Consider the following 27,565-nt stretch of genomic DNA (forward strand, 5'->3'; position numbering starts at 1 on the left):
ATGAAAACTTGGCTTATTAGGCAAATCGGGCCATGCATAGTAGGCCGAGAAGTGCGTTCTGGCTACTAGGTACGACATATATATATATATATATATATATATATATATATATATATGTCGTACCTAGTAGCCAGAACGCTTTTCTCAGCCTACTATGCAAGGCCCGATTTGCCTAATAAGCCAAGTTTTCATGAATTAATAGTTTTTCGACTACCTAACCTAACCTAACCTAACTTTTTCGGCAACCTAACCAAGCCTAACCTATAAAGATAGGTTAGGTTAGGTTAGGTAGGGTAGGTTAGGTTCGGTCATATATCTACGTTAATTTTAACTCCAATAAAAAAAAATTGACCTCATACACAATGAAATGGGTAGCTTTATCATTTCATAAGAACAAAATTATAGAAAATATAATAATTCATGAAAACTTGGCTTATTAGGCAAATCGGGTCTTGCATAGTAGGCTGAGGAGTGCGTTCTGGCTACTAGGTACGACATATATATATATATATATATATATATATATATATATATATATATATATATATATATATATATATATATATATATATATATATATATATATATATATATATATATATATGTCGTACCTAGTAGCCAGAACGTAATTCTCAGCCTACTATGCAAGGCCAGATTTGCCTAATAAGCCAAATTTTCATGAATTAATGCTTTTTCGGCTACCTAACCTACCTAACCTAACCTAACCTAACTTTTTCGGCTACCTAACCTAACCTAACCTATAAAGATAGGTTAGGTTAGGTTAGGTAGGGATGGTTAGGTTCGGTCATATATCTACGTTAATTTTAACTCCAATAAAAAAAATTGACCTCATACATAATGAAATGGGTAGCTTTATCATTTCATAAGAAAAAAATTAGAGAAAATATATTAATTCAGGAAAACTTGGCTTATTAGGCAAATCGGGCCTTGAATAGTAGGCTGAGAAGTGCGTTCTGGCTATTAGGTACGACATATATATATATATATATATATATATATATATATATATATATATATATATATATATATATATATATATGTATATATATATATATATATTATATATATATATATATATATATATATATATATATATATATATATTTATAAATATATATATATATATATATATATGTCGTACCTAGTAGCCAGAACGCACTTTTCAGCCTACTATGCAAGGCCCGATTTGCCTAATAAGCCAAGTTTTCCTGAATTAATATATTTTCTATAATTTTTTTCTTATGAAATGATAAAGCTACTCATTTCATTATGTATGAGGTCAATTTTTTTTATTGGAGGTAAAATTAACGTAGATATATGACCGAACCTAACCAACCCTACCTAACCTAACCTAACCTATCTTTATAGGTTAGGTTCGGTTAGGTAGCCGAAAAAGTTAGGTTAGGTTAGGTTAGGTAGGTTAGGTAGTCGAAAAAACATTATTTCATGAAAACTTGGCTTATTAGGCAAATCGGGCCTTGCATAGTAGGCAGAGAAGTGCGTTCTGGCTACTAGGTACGACATATATATATATATATATATATATATATATATATATATATATATATATATATATATATATATATATATATATATATATATACACACATATATATATACATTTTACACGCTGTGTCACAGAGTGGGCCTCTTGTGCAGGCCCATCACCTCAAATACCATCCCCAAAAGCCCACAAGCAATCCAGCTGGGATGGCCCCATTGTAGACCAAGTTGCTGCAGAGTGCCTTGGTGCTGCAACAACACAACACGACATTGCTCGCCTCACAGCAGTAGCAACCCCACATGCAGGGGATTTCCTGTTAGCAACCCCAATGTCGGCAACTGGCACACGTCTCACACCACACGCCCTCCGAATTGCTGTGGCCCTCCGCCTTGCTGCCAGATATAGGTGTATTTGCGGTGAGGTGGTGGCTGACAGGTACGGCCACCATGGCCTACTCTGCCAAAACACAGGGGGATGGCACTCGTGGCACAGTGAAGTTAACGACATCATCAAGAGGAGCCTCACCACAGCTGGATGCCCAGCTGAAAGAGAGCCCCGTTACCTAACGCCCCGTAACTCTGATGCTCTTATTGGTCGCCCGGATGGTATCACAGTGAATCCCTGGAAGAATGGCAAGCAGTTGGTATTGGACTACACGTGTGTATCAACCCTGGCTAACACCTACATTGACCTCAGTGTTGCACAACCAGGTGGCACTGCCACCCACAGGAAAGCAGCCAAATCCCGTAAGTATAGAGAACTGGATCACCACTACAATTTTGTCCCCATTGCTTCTGAGACACTCGGCGCCTGGGGTAAAAGTGCTACCAGTTTTTTTAAGGAACTGGGTTCTAGGCTCATTGAAAAAACAAGGGACCCAAGAGCTGCCAGCTTTCTTTTCCAGCGCCTCAGCGTGGAGATACAGAGGGGAAATGCGCACTGCATCCAGGGTTCCTGCCCACCATCTGAGGAGCTGGAGGAACTCGACAACCTATGATAACCATCTTTGTAACCTATATGTAACTCCTTTTTTGTAACAAAGTTCAAATAAAGCAAATATATATGTGTACATACAAAAGAATGGGGGTGGTAGGAGAAGATAATATTAGTGTTCAGTGAGAAACCACAAGGTCTCCTCTGAATACTTTTTATTTTCTTCTCCGAGGATATGGGTCCCCACATTGGCACCACAGGTGGTACCCTCACAAACTTATATATATATATATATATATATATATATATATATATATATATATATATATATATATATATATATATATATATATATATATATATATATATATATATATATATATATATATATATATATTGTGACGATAATCTGTTTCAAGAGATTGAGCCTGCTCTTCTCTACATGAAGTTACGTATTTTATTCAAGAATAAGATGCTACCTTCAAGATACGTGTCCCAGTAGCACAAAACGTTTTGACCAGGAAGCAAAACGTACCCAAGACCCCCTACTCCACTCTCTCCACGCCGGCTCGTCATCAACCAGCCAACTACCCTTCCCAGCCTGCCTGCTCCTGATTGGTGACTTGCCGACTGCACACCTGCACACTGCACCTCAGCGCCCTCTACCTGAGTCGATGTCTGGGCTTGATCCAGCCATTGAAGTCAGAATATCCTTGTGCTCTCAAGCCGTGAACAACTAACTGATATATGCTGTATCAGGTGGATGTCTCGCAGCTAGCGCTAATATTCTCAGCACCTGATTATTTTTCACCTTTAAACTTTGTTATTATTGTAGTGTAACTTCATCCCTATTATTCATTTATGTTATATTGTTTTTGACTTGTTCTTTTGCACTGTACATTGCCAAGGGATTGTCTTTGTTTATAATTTGTTTATTAATTAAAGTTTCATTGTTCATACTTTGTGTTTTGCGTGTCTTCCCTTACTTTACCACAGACAGACAGACAACAGGCAAGCAGTCTATCTTTTTTTTGTAAGTGTGACTAGGCATTGACACCTGCCATTGGAGGACTGCCGAACATCTACACTCCAACACTTTCCCATCACATTTAATGGGGGCCTGTCCACGGAGCTTCACTCAGGTACTAGTACCAGAACATCAATTTGTGGTAAGCGTACTTGGCTTTGATACAGTTGCTTTTCAATATTTTCGTTATTTTTAATATTTATATGGTGCTGTGTGTATTGTGCATTCCGAGAGTAGCATATAGTGAGTGTTGGATAACTTTGGATTATGTGGTGACTGTAGGCCGCAGTCATTCTCTTAATTGGTCATCCCTCCCTCCGTGTTATTACTCGTGTTTTCCACCTTTTGTCCCTAGGTTATTTCTCAATCTCAGACAGATCATCATTTTGGGTACCCTGGTACTTTGGTTTGTCTTCGGGTCAAAGCACTCTATCTTCTGCAATCCGACCGAAGGAGGATAAAGAGGGCCATAGTTCCTCTAGCACGGACTACGTTGCTGAGTTGGGACCTCAACAGCAGTTCTCGTCACCAGTTGACACTCGCACCCCTACACGTCGGTCAGAGATGATGATATTTACTTAGGTAGGGAATTAGCTTTCTTTTTTCAGAGCACAAAGTTCGCTAATTCTGTAAGTATCATATTTCATTTAGTGGGAAAACCCTTGCTTCTGTCCTATAGAGACTCGGCAAGGTATGCCTACATTCTTGGGCTACCTTATTCACTTTTGGAACAATTAAATGTTTCATTTGTTTTAGAAACTCAGTTTCATTTATTTAGTATGATTTTCTTGCCCTTATTCTCTTACATTGAGTACCGGGTACAAGATTTCCTGCGATTTTGATTGACTAATCATTTACCAATCTAAAATTAACATTAATTGTTAAATATTAAATTCCACAGGATAGTTACCAGTTGCCACGTTATCCTGTACTGACACTTACCATATTACAAGTATTCGTTGTACATTTATTTGCTATTTTTCACCATGTTTCGTCTCCCAGCTTTTCATAACGATCCAGCAGGTGAAATAGGAACCTTAAGTCGTGCCAAGAGGACTGAATTACAAACTCTTGCACACGTGTATCAACTAGATGGAGCCATGGAGCCAACAAAAATGAATTGCATAACTTAATAATGGATCACCTCTTAGATGAAGGGACGATTGACTCTGAAACTCACGAAACTTATTCTATTGCAGATAAACATGATCTGGCAACTATAAAACTCAAGCTCGAACTTGCAAAACTCGAGCGGGAGCAACAAAAAGAAGCCCTCGAACAACAAAAAGAAGCTCTACAACTGAGGGAAAGAGAAGCTGCAATGTGGAAAGAAGAGCAAGAACGTGAGATGGCCCTATTCAGAGAGCGTGACCGAGTACAGCTTGAAGCAAAACAACGCCACCTGGAGATACAACGCGAGCATGACAAACAGCAATCTGATATGGCTATAGAATGTCGTCAACGAGAACTCACGTTGGAAACTACATACCACACTCAGCGCCAACAAGCTACCGCTAGTCTTCCCGTAAGTTTCAATGTCTCCCATGCAAGTAAGTTAATGCCACCATTCGTTGAGACAGAGATTGATGTCTTTTTTACCACTTTTGAGACCCTAGCTAATAAACTTAGCTGGCCTGCAGATCAATGGTCTACCCTTCTCAGAGTGCATCTTACAGGTACAGCTGCAGTTACTCTCAGTACCTTAGCGTCTGAGAATGACTACCAGACCCTGAAGCAAGCAGTTTTAGACGCCTACCTTCTCTCCACCGAAAGCTACAGACGAAAATTCCGTGACTATCTAAAGGCAAGTAACACCACCTTTCTAGAATTTGCCAATACCAAGAAAAGATATTTCATGAAGTGGCTGGAAGCAGCACATGTCTCTACATTTTCAGAGCTCATCAACCTCATGCTAGTTGAGGAATTCTTGAGACGTGTTCCCCCTTCCGTCCATTTATATCTAGCAGATAAAGAAGAAACCGACTACATCAAATGTGCGAAGTCAGCTGACACCTACAGCCTCATCCACCGGCTTACACCAGAACCACCTTCCAGTAAGAAGTCTTGGTATAGTTATGATGAAGTGAGTGCCGATCAAGCGAGCTCTCAATTGTATTGTAAGTATTGCAAACTCTATGGACATACCATAGATAGATGTGGGAAAGCTCAATACAAAGGCAATGAAACAACTAAACCCAAACCGACTCCTCTTAAGTCCGGTAAGCCTGTGATGAATGTTGGTGTTCCTATGTTCTTATTAATGATCTTTCTCTCATCAGCAAACACCTGTATCCTGGAACTGTCTCTACCAACGGTATAGATTCGGAGGGACGTTTCAAATGGAAGATCTTGAGGGACACAGCGGCTCTTCAGTCCATAATATTGAAATCAGCTGTGCCTAACATCACCTACACCGGGGAAACCGCCCTTATCACTGACCTCACTGCTACCACTCCGTATCCATTCGCCAGAGTCCACCTGGATTGTCTTTTTGTGACCGGTGAAGTCCAAGTCGCCATCAGGGAAAAGCCTTTTCCCATGTCTGGAGTGCAACTTCTCCTGGGCAACGACTTGGCAGAAGACTTGCAACCGTCCAACCTGATCATCATGGACATACCCCAGGTGTGTAACTCTGTAGTGGACAATCCCATCTTTGAGTATGTTTCAGCAGAGGTCCAAGAAAGTGATGAAGTTTCTCCTCCGGTTTTGGTGACCACCCGTGCACAAGCTGCACGCCCACAACCAGCTGACTCTACTACTACTACCGCTGTCCCTCAAGACCCCTCAGAATCTACCACCGAATCTTACACGTTTGGAGTTCCGTAAGTTACAGAGGGAAGATCAATCATTAACACCATTATTCTTCCAGGCTGAGACTCAACCTGACAATATGTGACAATAACTGACATATGTGACATAATATGTGACTATAACTGACATATGTGACATAATATGTGACTCAACCTGACAATATCAACCTGACAACCTGACAGGCTCCAATATGTTTCTGTGAATAATACAATTTCTCCCATCCTACCCATCAACATTGGTGTTCCCCAGGGCAGCATACTTGGCCCTCTCCTCTTTCTCATCTACATTAATGACCTTCCAAATGCCTCCCAACACCTCAAACCAATTCTATTTGCTGACGACACAACCTTCATTTACTCCAGTCCTGATCCCCTTGCTCTAAATGCCACAGTAAATATTGAGCTAAATAAAGTCCATCTGTGGCTAACTGCCAACAAACTCACCCTTAACATTGACAAAACCTTTTATATTCTGTTTGGCAATAAATCCTCTAATCAAATAAATCTCAAAATAAACAATACCCAAATTTGTAACAAATTAGATGGCAAATTCCTTGGCATTCTCATTGACCACAAGCTGAATTTCCAGGGACACATTCTAAACATATCAAAAAAAGTTTCAAAAACTGTGGGCATTCTTTCTAAGATCAGATATTATGTACCACGCCCTGCCCTGGTGACTCTCTATTACTCCCTTATCTATCCATATCTCAACTATGGTATTTGTGCTTGGGGCTCTACTACCCAAAATCACTTATGTCCTCTAATTACTCAACACAAAGCTGCTATTAGGACAATATCCAATTCTGGCCCCAGACATCACTCGGTACCCCTACTTAAATCTCTGAATATGTTAGACATTAAGTCACTGCACATTCTCTCATGTGTATTTTACATATATAAAACGCTAAACTATAATGCCAATCCTGATCTCAAAAGCTTCATAGAAGGTTGTATCAGAACCCATGAGCATCACACCAGAAATAAATACAGTTTTGATATTCCTAGAGTACGACTTAATCAAACTAGAAATGCTCTACAAATCAAGGGGCCCAGAATGTGGAATGACCTTCCCAACCATGTTAAAGACTGTACCTCTCTCAACCAGTTTAAGTTAAAAGCGAAGCTATACCTAATAAATTCCCTGTAACCTACCTTACCCTTCTATTGTCAACAAATGTCTGTTTTTTTCTTTAAAGAGCGCTGTTTGTCGACATAATTGTATTTGTGCTGCTTTTTCATCTATGTTTTCATTTCTTGTTTTCATTCTACTCATTATGCTCAATTAGTATTAAGCTTGTCATTTAAGTTTATCATGCCCGAAACGCTTTGCGTAATAGTGGCTTTAGGCATTGTATGTACTAGCTATACCTATAAGTCAAACAATCCTTGTAAATATTTATTGTATGTATGTACCTTACCTAAATAAAATTGTATTGTATTGTATTGTATTGTTGTTGTAATATCCCTGGGTTCTTCCTAGAGAATCAGTTGCTCTACCGCAGGTACAGACCCAGTAAACTGAAGGAGGACGACGATTGGGCAAATGTCGAACAACTAGTGGTTCCCACCAGCCTACGGCCCGATATTCTACACTTGGCCCACGGAGCTCTTTCTCACTATGGTTTTAACAAAACCTACCACGGAATCAGACAAGACTACTACTGGCCAGGTATGGTTAAGGACGTCAAAAAGTACGTGCAACAGTGTCATACATGTCAGATGGCAGGTAAACCTAACATCTCTATTCCCCAGGCCCCATTGACTCCTATTCAGGTGCCTGCGGAACCCTTCCACAGACTCATCATAGACTGTGTTGGTCCTTTACCCCGGATCAGTTCTGGCAACGCCTATATACTAACTATCTTGTGTCCTACCACCAGATTCCCCATAGCAGTTCCAGTAAAGAACATTACGGCTGCTACTGTGGTGAAACAACTATTGAAGATCTTCACCCAGTATGGATTTCCAAGAGAGGTGCAAAGTGACTGTGGCACCAACTTCACCAGTGATCTCTTCAAGAAGACACTGGAGGAGTTCAACATCACACAGGTACTGTCCAGCCCCTATCATCCTGCTTCACAGGGTTCTCTTGAACGTAGTCATCAGACTATTAAAGCACTCCTAAAGAAATTTTGCAATGAAACCTTGAAGGACTGGGATAAACAACTTGACCTCATTATGTGCATTTTCAGAAGTCTCCTCAATGAGTCTCTAGGAGTATCTCCTTATGAGATGCTCTACGGACGTAAGTGCGTACTCCTCTCAAAGCTTTCAAAGACTCTCTACGTAATGCCACCTTCAGTGACCCTCAGAATGTGCCCCAGTTTCTTCAAAACTTAAAACACATTCTAGAGAGAGTACGTAAATTTGCTAATGACAATCTAATGAAAGCTCAGGAGAGGATGAAGACTCATTTTGACCAACGCAGCAAACTAAGGAAATTTAAACCAGGAGACTTCGTGTTGGCATATTTTCCTATCCCAGGTTCTCCATTGCAAAACAAATTTTCAGGACCTTACCGCATCAAGGAGTGCAGAAACAACCATAACTACGTTCTTGAGACTCCAGATAGGCGGCGGAAGACCCAGTTGTGCCACGTCAACCTCCTGAAGCAGTATTAAGGTACTCCCCCTTCTGTGTTGGTATCATTATCCACCTTTAAAGATCCATACCTCCACAGTGAGACCTTCCCTGCTTCTCCTCCCGAAAGCACTAACACTGAGTCAGTGCATTCCAACTCGGAAATCCTTAATGATCTTCATACCTATTTGCAGGACAGTAATAGTGCTCCTCTCATCAGAATCTTCAAGGAGCATCAGAAGTTGTTCAGCGATGATCCACAGGAGTGTAATGTGGTTCAGCACGACATCCAGCTACTCCCTGACACCCAGCCGATTCGTCAACCTTTCTACAGAATCAGCCCGAGCAAAAAGGAAGTCATGCGTGCTGAGGTACAGTACCTCCTGGATCATTGGCTGGCCACCCCTTGTGAGTCCCCTTGGGCCTCACCTGCATCTTGGTGCCGAAACCGCAAGGTAAAGTGAGGTTGTGTACCGATTACTGGAAATTGAATCTTGTGACTATCAAGGATGCTTGTCCATGTTACGAACCCGGATCCAGCTTCCGAGCCTGGAGCAGTGACAACCACCCCATCTGTGGGTCAGCTCCCGAAACCCCCGCCAAACGGACGACGACACCTGGTGAGGACAGCGTGTACTGGCCTCGAGGACCAGTTTCCAGTCTGGTTCAGCGCTCAACACCGCCGCTCCTGACCTCTGGTGAGGTGGTGCTCCGACGACAGCGCCATCTATGGACTGGATACGTCAGGGGTTTGTGCCCGAGCCCGTAAGTGAGGTGTATTAGTGTCCCGGTTATTGATGACGTGTCTGCTTACAGAGCCGACCTGGGACCACTGTGATGGAAGTGGAGTCAGTCTACCCGAGGCAGCCAGTCTCCATACCTTGAACGTTGCTGCAGCTGTTGTGAAGTCGTCCCCCCGGAAGAACACTGTGGTGTGTTAGCCTGCCAGTGGAGTGGCAGTAAGAGGATTTACCCGGGACCGACTGTTGGAGACGATCATCCACTGGGGTATTGAGGACAGGAGGGTGATTTGTGATATCACACGAGACTCCTGTCTAGGGCGTACCCCTTATATCGTTCGTGGAGTGGCCGTACCAGCCTTGGTGGCTCAGTACCTGCCAGCAGACCAGCTGGACGTGTGGTTGACGGCCTCCACGACGGTGCCCCCAGTGGACCTGTGTTTTGGCTGACCTGTGGCCAGGGTAGGCTCAACTTCTTTGGATATTTCGTTGTGTGGCCACGAAGAAGCACCAAGGACTCGGCACCGAGAGTTGTGGCACCAGCGTCTTCAGCAGAAGACAACGATTATGGATTAATCCCCTTGTATAGTGTTAATACCCTCCCCCTGTGCACTTTTGATTTTTATATATTTAATCGGTGATGGTAATAATTATAATATTAAGTTCTTAGCTTTCTTTCCCTACTCCCTTTAAGTTACTTGCGTCACGGATCTCATCCCTTGATAGCCAATACTGGCTTGGGAACGGATACATATATCTTCCTCTAACAACATCAGAGTAAGGACCCCGTTGCGTCCCGAGAGGGCCGTAACAGTCCATTACCTAGTATAGATGACATCCTTGACGCCATTGGTAATGCTCGGTATCTATCAAAGTTAGACTTGCTCAAGGGATACTACCAAGTATGTTTAACAGAGCGAGCTAAGGAAATATCTGTCTACCACTCCCTTTGGCCTTTACAGATACGAACGCCTTAAATTTGGACTATGTAATGCCCCGGCCACCTTCCAGCGAGCTGTCAACCGCGTCATCCAGGGCTTAGATAACACCTACGCCTACTTGGATGATATCTTTGTGGCAACCAACACCTGGAGCGAACACTGCTCCAGCTGCAACGATTGTTTGCCAAGCTCCTGACAGCCGGCCTCACCATCAATTTGGGCAAGTCCACCTTTGCCAAAGGTAAAGTGCGTTATCTTGGTCATGAGATAGGGAGTGGCAGCCTAGCCATCCAGCATTACCCACAGCCTACCACCAGGAAGCAGCTCCTGCGCTTCCTTGGTCTTGCCTCCTACTACCGTAGGTTTGTGAAGAATTTTAGTACGGTGACGACGCCTTTGATCACTTTAACCAGCCCAAAGCAACGGTATAATTGGACAATTCAGCAGACCATTGCTTTTGAACAACTTAAATTCCTGCTCTGTTCTAATCCTATTCTCGCCTCGCCAGATATCACGAAGCCTTTCATCCTCCATGTCGACGCCAGTGGTACCGGCATTGGGGGTGTCCTGATGCAACAAAGAGGCGAGGATGTTCTACCTGTTAGCTACTACAGCTAAAAGTTAAAACCACACCAGAAGAATTACAGCACGATCGAAAAGGAGCTACTCTCCATCGTCCTGAACTTGCAGCACTTTGAAATCATACCTGCAAGGTGCTCGGTCTACCACCATCTACTCGGACCACAATCCCCTACGCTTCCTGCAGCAAGCCCAATTCAACAATCAGCGGCTTCTACGATGGGCTTTATATCTGCAGAATTTCAACCTAGAGGTCTTTTACATCAAAGGTTCTGACAACATCATAGCAGACGCCCTCTCCAGAGTTTATGATGTAGAGACAGTTCCACCTACCACTCTACCACCTGAAGACGTAACTTCACCCGTAAGTGCAGGCTTCGGGGGAGAGTTGTGACGATAATGTCTTTCAAGAGATTGAGCCTGCTCTTCTCTACATGAAGTTACGTATTTTATTCAAGAATAAGATGCTACCTTCAAGATACGTCTCCAAGTAGCACAAAACGTTTTGACCAGGAGGCAAAACGTACCCAAGACCTCCCTACTCCACTCCCTCCACGCTGGCTCGTCATCAACCAGCCACTACCCTTCCCAGCCTGCCTGCTCCTGATTGGTGACTCGCCGACTGCACACCTGTACACTGCACCTCGGCGCCCTCTACCTGAGTCGATGTCTGGGCTTGATCCAGCCATTGAAGTCAGAATATCCTTGTGCTCTCAAGCCGTGAACAACTAACTGATATTGCTGTATCAGGTGGATGTCTCGCAGCTAGCGCTAATATTCTCAGCACCTGATTATTTTTCACCTTTAAACTTTGTTATTATTGAAGTGTAACTTCATCCCTATTATTCATTTATGTTATATTGTTTTTGACTTGTTCTTTTGCACTGTACATTGCCAAGGGATTGTCTTTGTTTATAATTTGTTTATTAATTAAAGTTTCATTGTTCATACTTTGTGTTTTGCGTGTCTTCCCTTACTTTACCACAGACACACAGACAACAGGCAAGCAGTCTATCTTTTTTTTTTGTAAGTGTGACTAGGCATTGACACCTGCCATTGGAGGACTGCCGAACATCTACACTCCAACACTTCTTTCCCGTCACAATATATATATATATATATATATATATATATATATATATATATATATATATATATATATATATATATATATATATATATATATATATATATATATATTAATTCAGGAAAACTTGGCCTATTAGGCAAATCGGGCCTTGCATAGTAGGCTGAGAAGTGCGTTCTGGCTACTAGGTACGATATAGGTATATATATATATATATATATATATATATATATATATATTTATATATATATATATATATATATATATATATATATATATATATATATATATATATATATATTATTAAATATGACCGAAAAAGTAAGATTAATAATTCTAACACGAATTTTCTCAATCTTTCGTACATTTCTTTTCACTGTTGGAGGTAAATCAAAAATCAATTCTCCAAAATTCATTTTTATTTCTAGTCTGACGCGACACGAGCGCGTTTCGTAAAACTTATTACATTTTCAAAGACTTTAGTTCACAAATACACAACTGAATAGAACTTACGCATCTCCGATTTTATATCTACATTTGAGTGAGGTGGAAGGGGTGATGTGACATTAACACAAGACAGAACAAGAGGTGGCATTAATAGGGTATTAATTTCATCAACACAAGACAGAACAAGAGGTGGCATTAATAGGGTATTAATTTCATCAACACAAGACAGAACACGAAACAATGGGTATTGAATAGAAGTGTTTTGTAGAAAGCCTATTGGTCCATATTTCTTGATGCTTCTATATTGGAGCGGAGTCTTGAGGTGGGTAGAATATAGTTGTGCAATAATTGGCTGTTGATTGCTGGTGTTGACTTCTTGATGTGTAGTGCCTCGCAAACGTCAAGCCGCCTGCTATCGCTGTATCTATCGATGATTTCTGTGTTTACTAGGATTTCTCTGGCGATTGTTTGGTTGTGGGAAGAGATTATATGTTCCTTAATGGAGCCCTATTGCTTATGCATCGTTAAACGCCTAGAAAGAGATGTTGTTGTCTTGCCTATATACTGGGTTTTTTGGAGCTTACAGTCCCCAAGAGGGCATTTGAAGGCATAGACGACGTTAGTCTCTTTTAAAGCGTTCTGTTTTGTGTCTGTTTCTCATGAGTAGGCTGGCCTACTCATCAAGAAACTAACAACATTATATGGAGGACCTATGGCAATTCCACGACCAAGAGATGGCTTCCTGAACCTTGCAGGAATTAACCTCACTGAGGACCAAGTCACTCTCCTAAATCTGGGCATAAACTGTCATGTTATGTCCAGACCGAGTGAGATGGCCCGGAAAGTAGAGTTGGAAATTCTGTTGGACGACATATTCGACCTCGAGACACAAAAGGTCACTACCAAAGATACCTTACAAGCAGAACTTATTGCAGAAGGAGGAAAGAATCGAGGCAACTACAGAAGCACCATACTGTCCCCCGAGCTTAAAGCGGCAGCTAAAAGCCTTCGTGAGAACAAGGAGATAGTTGTCAGGAGAGGTGACAAGTCGCCAATATGTCATTCTTAAAAAAGACGAATATCTGGCGAAAATGAACATCATACTCTCTGACCAAACTAAGTTCCAAAGGGTAACGAAGGACACTACAGCCGAATTAAAAGCAAAGGCCAACAAGCTGATCGAAACTGTGAACGCCAAGAAATCCGGACTCCACCTGCCAAAGATCATTGGGGAATATAAACCTGGATATGCGTATGGAAATGTCAAGACACACAAGCCTGGAAACCCACTTCGGCCAATCATTAGCCAGATACCCACACCCACGTACAGACTGGCGAAGCGAATCAACGGCCTGCTGACTCCTTATGTTCCTTGCGCTTTCAGCCTGAAGTCTCCAAAGGAATTTGTTGACTTACTGCGGGGCACACGGGCCACAGGGATAAGAGCCTCGTTGGACGTAGAATCGCTGTTTACCAACGTACCTGTGGACGAGACAATCGGAATGATAGCCGACAGAGTGTATCGTGATCCAGCCTGTACTCCTCTTGACATACCAGAAAATATTCTGAGGAAACTACTCCAAGCTTGTACTAAAGAGGCACCCTTCTTGAGCCCGGATGGGCACATGTATAAGCAAGTAGATGGGGTCGCCATGGGTTCTCCCCTAGGTGTTCTGTTTGCAAACTTCTACATAGTTACCATCGAGCAAAAAGTCTTAGTCGACATGAACTTGAAACCGGCCATATACTGCAGGTATGTTGACGACATTTTTACACAGGTACCTGATGTCAGACATCTGCAGGAGCTGAAGGAGGCATTTGAGCAGAGTTCCGTGCTGCGTTTCACTTACGAGATGGAAAAGGATGGGAAGCTGCCCTTTCTAGATGTAACAGTCATGGAAAAGGGCGGAGGTTTCCACACTGCAGTCTACACTAAGGAAACAAACATAGGAATGTGCCTAAATGCCAACAGCGACTGCCCAGACAGGTACAAGAGGAGTGTTGTTAACGTATATGTCGACCGTGCTCTCAGCCACAGCTCAGAATGGAAGCAAGTCGACGAAGAACTCTGTAGGGTAAGGCAGGTCCTAGTCAATAACGGCTTCTCCAATGGTTTCGTCGAAGACATCATAAGAAGGAAAGTGAAAAGCCATGCAACCTCTGAAGAGACAACTAACACAACACCTATACCCCCTATTAGACTATTTTACAGGAACTTCTTTTCCACAGCTCATAAAACGGAGGAAAGGGTCCTGAAAGATATTGTTAATAGAAACGTTATCCCTACAGACAAAAATCAGAGGATACAACTGACGATTTACTATAAAACCAGAAAAACGGCCAGCCTACTCATGAGAAACTCTCCAGACACAAAACAGAACGCTTTAAAAGAGACTAACGTCGTCTATGCCTTCAAATGCCCTCTTGGGGACTGTAAGCTCCAAAAAACCCAGTATATAGGCAAGACAACAACATCTCTTTCTAGGCGTTTAACGATGTATAAGCAACAGGGCTCCATTAAGGAACATATAATCTCTTCCCACAACCAAACCATCGCCAGAGAAATCCTAGTAAACAACACAGAAATCATCGATAGATACAGCGATGGCAGGCGGCTTGACGTTTGCGAGGCACTACACATCAAGAAGTCAACACCAGCAATCAACAGCCAATTATTGCACAACTATATTCTACCCACCTCAAGACTCCGCTCCAATATAGAAGCATCAAGAAATATGGACCAATAGGCTTTCTACAAACACTTCTGTTCAATATCCATTGTTTCGTGTTCTGTCTTGTGTTGATGAAATTAATACCCTATTAATACTCTTGTTCTGTCTTGTGTTGATGAAATTAATACCCTATTAATACCACATCTTGTTCTGTCTTGTGTTAATGCCACAACACCCCTTCCACCTCACTCAAATGTAGATATAAAATCGGAGATGCGTAAGTTCTATTCAGTTGTGTATTTGTGTCTTTGAAAATGTAATAAGTTTTACGAAACGCGCTCGTGTCGCGTCAGACTAGAAATAAAAATGAATTTTGGAGAATTGATTTTTGATTTACCTCCAACAGTGAAACGAAATGTACGAAAGATTGAGAAAATTCGTGTTAGAATTATTAATCTTACTTTTTCGGTCATATTTAATATATATATATATATATATATATATATATATATATATATATATATATATATATATATATATATATATATATATATATATATATATATATATATATATATATATATATATATATATATATATATATATATATATATGTCGTACCTAATAGCCAGAACGCACTTCTCGGCCTACTATACAAGGCCTGATTTGCCTATTAAGCCAAGTTTTCCTGAATTAATATATTTTCTCTAATTTTTTTCTTATGAAATGATAAAGCTACCCATTTCATTATGTATGAGGTCAATTTTATTTTATTGAAGTTAAAATTAACGTAGATATATGACCGAATCTAACCAACCCTACCTAACCTATCTTTATAGGTTAGGTTAGGTTAGGTAGCCGAAAAAGTTAGGTTAGGTTAGGTAGTCGAAAAACAATTAATTCATGAAAACTTTGCTTATTAGGCAAATCGGGCTTTGCATAGTAAGCTGAGAAGTGCGTTCTGGCTACTATATATATATATATATATATATATATATATATATATATATATAATATATTTTGGTAGCAGTCTTTCCTGTAGACATATATTATTAAATATGACCGAAAAAGTAAGATTAATAATTCTAACACGAATTTTCTCTATCTTTCTTATGTTTCTTTTCACTGTTGATGGTAATTCAAAGATCAATTCTCCAAAATCCCCTAAAATAAAAATGAATTTTGGAGAATTGATCTTTGAATTACCATCAACAGTGAAAAGAAACATAAGAAAGATAGAGAAAATTCGTGTTAGAATTATTAATCTTACTTTTTCGGTCATATTATATATATATATATATATATATATATATATATATATATATATATATATGTATATATATATATATATATATATATATATATATATATATATATATATATATATATATATATATATATATATATATAATATATATATATATATATATATATATATATATATATATATATATATATATATATATATATATATATATAAAACGCTGAACTGTAATGCCAATCCTGACCTCAATAGCTTCATTGAAGGTTGTAACAGAACCCATGAGCACCGCACCAGAAACAAATGGTAGTAGTAGTAGTATTAGGCATCCTTCAGTCTCGGGAGACTATGGAGTTGCGCCCTAGTTGTCAATCCTGGTGCAGCGTCTGGTGTGACTGATGAGGCCAATCCGAGAGTGGCAGTCCTTCCCACACCAAGCACAAGCGAAGTCCTATTCTGGTCTGTTTTCCTGGCTACCGGGTTTCCTTCTCTGTCTCTTTGCCTCCGATTCCTTGGCAAGTGACTCCTCGAACTTGGAGAGACCCTTTGAACAGACTGCCCCCAGGTTGAACGGTCTGCAGCCCGTGTCTCCCATATAGCAAGATCGACGTCCATGGCTTTCTGGTCCCTCTTGCATACGTCTTTGTACCGTAGCTGGGGCTTGCCTGTTGGACGCTTTCCCTGCATCAGCTCTCCGTACAGGAGATCCTTTGGGATCCTGCCGTAGCCCATTCGCACAACGTGTCCGAGCCAGTGCATTCGCCTCTGTTTCAGCATTGTATACATGCTGGTGATTCTTACTCTCCCCAAGACGTTGTTGTTTGTCACCATGTCCTGCCAGGTGATGTCCAAGATGTGTCGAAGGCAGAACATGTGGTAGGAATTCAGCTGTCTTTCCAAATGTCCAAGACTTACTGCCATAAAGGAGAATGCTCAGGACACAGGATCTGTAAACCTGAATCTTAGTATACTCAGTTATCCTATTGTTGGCCCACACTCTCTTTGTCAGTATGGACATGGTAGTAGATGCCTTACCAATGCGTTTGTTTAGCTCCGTATCAAGAGAGAGGGCGTCAGAGATTGTGGAGCCCAGGTACACGAAGTCGTGAACGACTTCCAGTTTGGAATCGGAGATGCCGATGTCAGGTAGGGAGTCCACTCCTTGTCCCATGACTTGTGTTTTCTTCAGACTGATGGTGAGTCCGAAAGCCTGAGAGGCCTCGCTGAAGCGGGTTATGAGCCGTTAGAGGTCTTCGGCTGAGTGGGCAGTGACTGCTGAGTCGTCGGCAAAATGGAAGTCGCGCAGACACCTCAGTCGAACCTTCGTCTTGGCTCTCAGCCTGGCGAGGTTAAAGAGCTTTCCATCCAACCTGGTCCGCAGGTAAATGCCTTCTGTGACAGATCCGGAAGCGTGCCGCAGCATAACTGCGAAGAAAATCCCGAATAGGGTTGGAGCCAGTATGCAGCCCTGCTTTACTCCACTTCGGATGTCAAAGGCGACTGATGTTATGCCATCAAAGACCACGGTGCCCCTCATGTTCTCATGGAAAGATCTGATGATGCTGAGGAGCCTGGATGGGTATCCGATCATGGGGAGGATCTTGAACAGGCCATCCCTGCTGACGAGGTCGAAGGCCTTCGTCAGATCTATGAAGGCTACGAAGAGTGGCTGCTTCTGTTCCCTGCATTTCTCCTGCAGTTGTCTGAGGGGAAAAGACCATGTCGATGGTGGACCTGTCAGCTCTGAATCCGCATTGTGATTCTGGATAGACTCTCTCTGCAAGTACTTGGAGCCTCTTCAATGCGACTTGAGCAAACAGCTTTCCGACAATACTGAGGAGGGAGATTCCATGGTAGTTGTTGCAGTCGCCCCTGTCACCTTTATTCTTATACAGCGTGACGATGTTGGCATCCCTCATGTCCTGTGGCACTTCTCCTTCTTCCCAGCAGAGGCAGAGAATTTCATGCAGCTCCATGATCAGGCTACGTCTGCAGCACTTCAAGGTCTCAGCAGGAATGCCATCTTTGCCAGGAGCTTTACCAGAAGCAAGGGAGTCTAGGGCATCGCTGAGTTCTTCCAGGGTCGGTTCGCTGTCGAGCTCCATTAACACAGGCAGACACTCAATGGCGCTCAGGGTGTCTTCGGTGACCACATTGTCCCTGGCGTGTAGCTCAGAGTAGTGCTCGACCCAGCACTTCAGCTGCAGTATCTGGTCCTGAATCACCTCGCCAGTGGCCGATTTCAGAGGATTGGTCTTCCTCTGGATTGGGCCGAGGGCCTGCTTGATGCCATCTTACATTCCCCTTACATTGCCTGTATCCGCTGCAGTCTGTATCTGGGAGCAGAGCTGGAGCCAATAGTTGTTGGCACATCGCCAGGCGCTCTGCTGCACTTTGCAGCGGACGGCCCGAAGGATCTATAAGTTGCGCTGACTTGGGCAGGCTTTGTAGGCTGCCAAGGCGTTTCTCTTCTCTTCGATGACAGGTGTCATCTCTTCCGAGAGAGCCTCGAACCAGTCTGCCGACCTGCTGGTCTTTTTGCCAAAGGTGGAAATGGCAGCGTTGAACACAGCATCTCTAAAGTGCTCCCATCTTTTACAGGCAGTGACCCCAGCTGGGCCAGGAAGAGCTTCCTCGAGCACGCGTGCAAAATCTTCCACCTTGTCCTGGTTGTGGGTCTTGGTGGTGTCGATGCGAGGTCAGCCCGCCTTTTTCGAGTGATGAATCTTCTTTGCTTGCACCTTGACCCTGCTACATACCAGGGAGTGGTCGGTGTCACAGACAGCACTCTGGTAGCTACGCGTAATCTTGACGTTGGGTAGGCTTGCACGCCTGGTAAGAATCAGGTCAAGCTGGTGACAGTGCTTGGATCTGAGGTGTCTCCAAGATACTCGGTGTTGAGGCTTTGTGCCGAAGAACGTGTTGGTGACACAAAGACCATGAAGGCAGCAGAGTTCTAGCAGACGTTGCCCATTCTCATTCATCCTCCCTATGCCGATTTGACCCAGACAAGTGGGCCAAATGTTGTGCTCGGCACCCACTCTGGCGTTGAAGTCGCCAAGGATGAACAGTGGCTCCTTTACAGGGATTCTCGCTATGACTCTGTTGAGGTTATCGTAGAATTTTTCCTTCGCCTCTGCTGGAAAAGTCAGGGTTGGTGCATATGCACTAATTACATTGACTGGTCCTGTTTGGGAGTGCAGTTGCAGAGACAGAATTCGTTCGGTTTCCCCCATGGGTGGCATAATGTGTCCCAACAGTGCATTCCTGACGGCAAATTCCACACCATGTTCTCTAGTCTCATCAGGTGGTTTTCCTTGCCAGAAGAAAGAGAAGGTCCTCTCTCTCACAGATCCTGATCCAGGGAGCCTGGGCTCTTGGAGAGCAACAATATCCATCTGCAGTTTGCTCAGCTCCCTATTGATGATTGCTGTTTTTCGGGCGTCATTGATTTCTTGCAGGTCGTCAGAGAAACCTGGTGACAGTGTCCTGACGTTCCATGTGCCCAGCTTTAGGGCCGTTGATATTTTCTTCTTAGGTTTGGTATTGCTTGGTACAAAGTTGTCGGGCCGCTTGTCGGTTTTCACCCTAAACCCCACGCACCCAGTGAGGTTAACGGACCGTGGCGAGGCAACACCTTATTGGCTGGGGTTTGCCCAGCTTGAGGCGGGCGGTAGCTGCCCAGTGGGGCGCGATGACCCCTCCCACCGTCGGAAGCAACCCCGGGCACTCGATCTTCGCCAATTGAGCAGAAGACTTAAAACCGGTAGACTGTCGCTTCCCGTGTTGGTTCGACGCTGTGAGGCGAAGCTGGAGTGCCCTCTCCAGGATGCAGAGCCTGGGTAGGTAGATATGGAGGAGAAGCTGTTACCCATGCAGCAGGTCCCCCCCCCCCCTCCCCTCTCCACGTTGCTGAAATTATCCAATAGAAAGGCAAATGCCAATACACATGGTTCCAGCAACGTCGCAGGAGCTGCCAGAACGAGGTCGACGTCAACAACGAACTGCCTTAGGGGCTCTAACTCCGGATTTTTCCTTTAGGTTGACTCCTGAAGCCTTTCCCAAAAAAGGGGTATGGCCGCAAGGCAGCGGAGGTTTAAAATCAGGGTTTTCCTTCCCCTAGATGGGCTGCCTTCCCAGGCTATCGAGTCCCATCTACCCGGAGCAGCTGGTTTTAAGGCGCCAGAGGCACGCCCTCGCCCCTTCTCCTGTCGGTAAAAGCAGTTCCGCCGGACTTAGACTAAGCCACCCGTGCAGGCCAGGAGTTGGACTTGGTTGTCAGAGGCTATTTGAGACGCATGCCGTATAGGAGCATTTTATAGGTCATGGGAGCTCGTCCCCCATTACCACCCTCTGGCTATGACAACCCCTTGGAACCCCAGAAACAAATACCGTTTTGATATTCCAAGAGTTCGACTTAATCAAACTAGAAATGCTCTACAAATCAAGGGACCCAGAATGTGGAATGACCTTCCCAATCATGTTAAAGACTATACCTCTCTCAATCAGTTTAAGATAAAAACTAAGCACTACCTAATATATTCCCTGTAACCTACCTTACCCCTATATTGTCAACCCATGTCTGTTATTTTTAAACATTGCTGTTTGTCGACCTAATTGTATTTGTGCTATTTTTCTGCCATGTTCCCACCGTTTTTATTTTTTTTTCTCAACACATTTTATACTTTAATCTCAATTAGTATTAAGTTTTAGACCCTAATGTTTTTCCTGCCCGAAACGCTTTGCGTAATATTGGCTTTGGGCATTGTATGTACCAGCTCTATCTATAAATCTATCAATTTTTGTATCACCTTTTGTATGTATGTACTTTACCTGAATAAACATTTGAATTTTGAATTTGACTTTTTACTTCACATCAACTTTCTGCCCGAAACGCTTTGCGTAATAGTGGCTTTAGGCATTGTATGTACTAGCTCTATCTATAAAGCCAACAAACTTTGTAAAATCTCTTTATGTATGTACCTTTGCCTAAATAAAAATTATTATTATTATTATTATTATTATTATAACTAATGTAGAAGTGGGAGAGTTAAGGCATGACTCAAAGTTTCTCCACTGAACTGAGGCTACATTGTTTCGTGGTCACTAGCATCTTTGATCGAAGAACAAGGCAAACACGGCTCAGCGGTAGTATGACGCAAGAGCTATTGTCGTGTACCTGATACACGTGTGGTTTAGGCCCAACAGGCGTGTGAGGAGGGGACGCCTGAGGCCTGATCAACAACCTTCCCCTCGCAGGTCAGCAACACAGCTACAAATGCCACTTGTAATTCACCAGTGCAGGTGATAACCAAGTTTCAGACACACCTGGTGTGTATGTGTGTGTCCCAGATTGGTTATTAGGCTTCGTAACTGCAGGAGGTACAATTACACCCCGATAACGAGAGCAAACTCAGGAGTGGACCCTCAAACGTCCGTCCCCTACGCTGCCTATGACACGACTACCTCTACACAGCAAACGAGCTAGTCAATGCTTGGACAACCACCTCTAGCTTCAATAATCTTTCCCCAGACACACAGTTCAGATTAAATTCTGGTTACGGAGATCGAGAAAAGCTCGTTGACTTTATGCTTCACAAGGAAGATGAATGCAACGTGCCATTTACTGAGTTTGAATTACTCGCGGCCCTAAACATAGGTAAAGCCATATCCCCCGGTGAAGATGGTATCACTTATGACATATTGCGTCTACTCCCCTTAATACCAGGGAATCCCCTGCTTGAGCTATGTTACTGGGGAACTTCCTATCTTCAAATTCAAATTCAAATTCAAATGTTTATTCAGGTAAAGTACATACATACAAGGTGTGATACAAATATTAATGAATTTATAGATAGAGCTAGTACATACAATGCCTAAAGCCACTATTACGCAAAGCGTTTCGGGCAGGAAAAACACTAAAGACTAAAACTTAATACTATTTGAGATTAAAGTATAACATATGTTGAGAAAATCTAAAAATAAAAAAGGGGTGAACATGGCAGAAAAACAGCAAAAAATACAATTTGTTCGACAAACAGCATTGATTAAAAATAGCAGACATGGGTTGACATTATAGGGGTAAGGTAGGTTACAGGGAGTTAATTAGGTAGTGCTGAGTTTTTATCTTAAACTGGTTAAGAGAGGTACAGTCTTTAACATAATTGGGAAGGTCTTCGTCCGTTCATGTTAGAAATCTCTTCTACCAACAGTATAATCATTCCAATTCCCAAGTCAAATCAAGAGAATGCTTTCTGCCCAATTTCCCTTACTAACTGCATTTGCAAAACATTCGAGAGAATGGTCCTAAACCGTCTCCTCCATAGAATAAGAACCATGCTATCCCCCCAGATATATGACCTCATGCATGGAAGGAGTGTGCATCATTGCATCACCACCTTTCTTACCCGGGGCACTGAAAAGTCATATACCACCTTCCTAGATCTCAAGTCTGCCTTTGATATTGCAAATAGATATGTTATCTTGAGTGAGCTTGCAAGAATGAATATTGGTGGTCGGCTTCTTTGTTGAATCAGGGGTTACTTATCCAACAAGAAGTCATCTGTATTTTCCCAGGGGCATAGGAGTGTAACAAGAGACTTTGAACTAGGTACCCCGCAGGGATTGATTGTTGCCGCCGACGGCGACTAGTTTATTGTGCACCCCATACTCATCCTGTGAGCGGTAGCGCAAAAAGCATTACAGAGGGCACAAAAGGTCTTTATCAGACCTCATCTTAGATTATTACATGAACAATTTCATCTATCCTTCACACCTTATAGTTACAATGTCAGCTAGTTACAGAGAAAGTGCTATTTCAAGAGCTATATATTTACAGTAAGTCATGATACTTTAATGGTAGGTCTTATATCTAATACATAACAGTTTGACCAATGGGGGATATTACAGAGTCATTGGGGAGTTTCTGTTTATTATTAGTCCTCACAATACACTACTTGTTTCTGAATCTCATATGTCGTTTATCTACTGGAAGCGAAATGTGGATACAGTGAAAGGATTTCAGGTAGTTTACCCATGGTACAAATACAAATATAAATTTTTTTATTCAGGTAAAGTACATAGATACAAGGTAAGATACAAAAGTTGATGGATTTATAGATAGAGCTAGTACATAAAATGCCTAAATACACTATTACGCAAAGCTTTTCGGGCAGGAAAAACACTAAGACTAAAAGTTAATACAAATTGAGATTAAAGTATAAATTGTGTTGAGAAAAAATAAGAAAAGAATGGAAAAAAGGGGGGGGGGGAAACATGGCAGAAAAAAAGTAAAAATACAATTTGGTCAACAAACAGCATTGTTTAAAATAGAAGACATGGGTTGATATTTTGGGGGTGAGGTAGGTTACATTGAGTTAATTAGGTAGTACTTAGTTTTTATCTTAAACTGGTTGGGAGAGGTACAGTCTTTAACATAATTGGGAAGATCATTCCACATTCTGGGTCCCTTGATTTGTAAAGTATTTCTAGTTTGACTAAGTCGTACTCATGGAATATCATATAGGTATTTATTTCTGGTGTGGTGCTCATGAGATCTATTACAACCTTCTAGGAAGCTTTTAAGGTCAAGAATGACATTACAGTTCATCGTTATATATATATATATATATATATATATATATATATATATATATATATATATATATATATATATATATATATATGTGTGTGTGTATATCACGAAAATAAACACGTGATTAAGAATGTGACAATGTCAGACCACGGAGGAAAAATGAAACAGCAAATTTCCTTAAGTACTTTCGTATATTAAATACATCTTCAGAAGGTCCTTCTGAAGATGTATTTAATATACGAAAGTACTTAAGGAAATTTCCTGTTTCATTTTTCCTCCGTGGTCTGACATTGTCATATATATATATATATATATATATATATATATATATATATATATATATATATATATATATATATATATATATATATATATATATATATATATATATATATATATATATATATATATATATATATATATATATATATATATATATATATATATATATATATATATATATTTATATATAATATATAAAATAATAGGGGTGATATAATGATAGGGGTGATAAATGATAGGGGTGATAATAAAATATATATATATATATATTTATATATAATATATAAAATAATAGGGGTGGTAGGAGAGGAAAAGATTAAAGTATTCAGTGAGAATCCACAAGGTCTTCTCTGAACACTATTTATTTTCTTCTTCGAGGATGTGGGTCCCTTTAATTAAACCAGTGGTGGTACCCCTATATATATATATATATATATATATATATATATATATATATATATATATATATATATATATATATATATATATATATATATATATATATGTCGTACCTAGTAGCCAGAACGCACTTCTCAGCCTACTATGCAAGGACCGATTTGCCTAATAAGCCAAGTTTTCCTGAATTAATATATTTTCTCTAATTTTTTTCTTATGAAATGATAAAGCTACATATTTCATTATGTATGAGGTCAATTTATTTTATTGGAGTTAAAATTAACGTAGATATATGACCGAAACTAACCAACCCAACCTAACCTAACCTAACCTATCTTTATAGGTTAGGTTAGGTTAGGTAGCCGAAAAAGTTAGGTTAGGTTAGGTTAGGTAGGTTAGGTAGTCGAAAAAACATTAATTCAGGAAAACTTGGCTTAATAGGCAAATCGAGCCTTGCATAGTAGGCTGAGAAGTGCGTTCTGGCTACTAGGTACGACATATATATATATATATATATATATATAAATATATAAATATATATATATATATATATATATATATATATATATATATATATATATATATATATATATATATAATACACATTAGAGGATGTGTAGGGACTTAATATCTAACATATTCAGAGATTTGAAAAAGGGTACCGAGTGATGTCTGGGGTCAGAGTGAGATATTGTCCTAATAGCAGCTTTGTGTTGAGTAATTAGAGGACGTAAATGATTTTGGGTAGTAGAACCCCAAGCACAAATACCATAGTTGAGATAAGGATAGATGAGAGAATAATAGAGTGTCACCAGGGCAGGGCGAGGTACATAATATCTGATCTTAGAAAGAATGCCAACAGTTTTTGAAACTTTTTTTGATATGTTTAGAATGTGTCCCTGGAAATTCAGCTTGTGGTCTATGAGAACGCCAAGGAATTTGCCATCTACTTTGTTACAAATTTGGGTATTGTTTATCCTGAGATTTATTTGATTTGAGGATTTATTGGCAAACAAAATATAAAAAGTTTTGTCAATATTGAGGGTGAGTTTGTTGGCAGTTAGCCAGTGATGGACTTTATTTAGCTCAGTATTCACTGTGACATTTATAGCAAGGGGGTCAGGACTGGAGTAAATGAAGGTCGTGTCGTCAGCAAATAGAATTGGTTTTAGATATAGGGAGTGTGACGGTAACGCGTTGGTGTTCGGCTGTTCAAAGCTAGGGGTATGGCCTCGTCACATAGTATAAAAAAAAATAGAAAATCTGGAACTTCGTCTGTGGTAAGGTAAGGAGAAGACACACAAAACACAAGTAAATTTTAACAATGAAATTTTAATTACGTTAAATAAATCAAAACATGAATAAAATGGACAAACAAATTCGTATAATAAAATCAATCAAAATAATAAGAATAATTAAATGACACAATGAAAAGTTACGTTAAGACAAGTGAGCAAAATAACAAGAAGTGCAATATACAAGTAAATGAGAGGTGCGGGAATATCGGCTTTAAGCTATCACCTCTCTTAGTACACGTACGCCAAAGCTTACGTCTAGCAGGGAGAAGTGTTAACTGTGTGAAAGCACTGAATATTCTGAGGACTGAGGTCGTGGCGGCCCCAGACATCAAGTAGTATGGTGGGCGAGTGCAGATGCAGCCAGACCGGCAACCAATCAGCGAGGAGCCGGCAGCAAGACGGGTAGTTTGGCGGTTTGAGTCTGAGCAGGTGTCCCTGGCTGCATACGTTTTGCTCTCTGGCAAACCTTGCTGGTGTTGTTGTTGTTGTTGGACATTTCTTCCATAGTAGTTTTATATAGATGTAACGACGTATTTGTGGAGGGAAGAGCAGGCTCAATCTCTTGAAGGAGATTATCGTCACAGGAGGCATTTGGAAGGTCATTAATGTAGATGAGAAAGAGGAGATGGCCAAGTCTGCTGCCCTGGGGAACTCGAATGTTGATGGGTAGGGTGGGAGAAATTGAATTTTCACAGAAAATTTGGTTGCTTAAAAGTACTTTCAGGTACACTGTAGGTAATTATTTGCACTAATGATCAAAATTGCACAGGCAAAGCAAAGAGCACAATAGAGCAATGGTGGTTCGGCTAGGCAACCTGGGTTACAAAGAAAAAGTAGAATAAAAATTCTAAAGTAATATAAACTTAATGGTAATTTAAGTAATAAAAATTTAATGGGAACTTAGGAATGTAAAAAATGAACTAGAATAATTAATAACAATAGATGACCAAAAAAGTAAAAAAGCAATTATGAAATCTATAAAAGGAAAAGCTTACTTACTATACTATCATAAGTACACTATAGTTGAATACTAAAGTTACACTAAAACAAAATGAGGTAGTTTAAATAGAGATACACTCAGGAACACTGGATAATGAAGTTAATACTAGAGGACACAGGCAAAGCCAGTGTACTATGGAACATGGGAGTAAAAAGAAAAAAAGACAATAATAAGGATGACAATTTTTTTTATAAATAAAGTTAAAACCTTTTGAAAGGAAAGGCAGAGCTAAAGTACACAATGGTAGTTAAATGAGATTATAATTTGAATTCTGGCTATACAGCAGCTATCCCACAGTCACTCAGGAAAGAATTAAGGTGAGCTTCAGTGGTTATTGAATAGGTTTTTCCAGTGTCAGTCCTCCTAGCTATAATTTTACCATCTCGCACA

Source organism: Procambarus clarkii, chromosome 16, assembly GCF_040958095.1.
Source record: "Procambarus clarkii isolate CNS0578487 chromosome 16, FALCON_Pclarkii_2.0, whole genome shotgun sequence".
Lineage (NCBI taxonomy): Eukaryota > Metazoa > Arthropoda > Malacostraca > Decapoda > Cambaridae > Procambarus > Procambarus clarkii.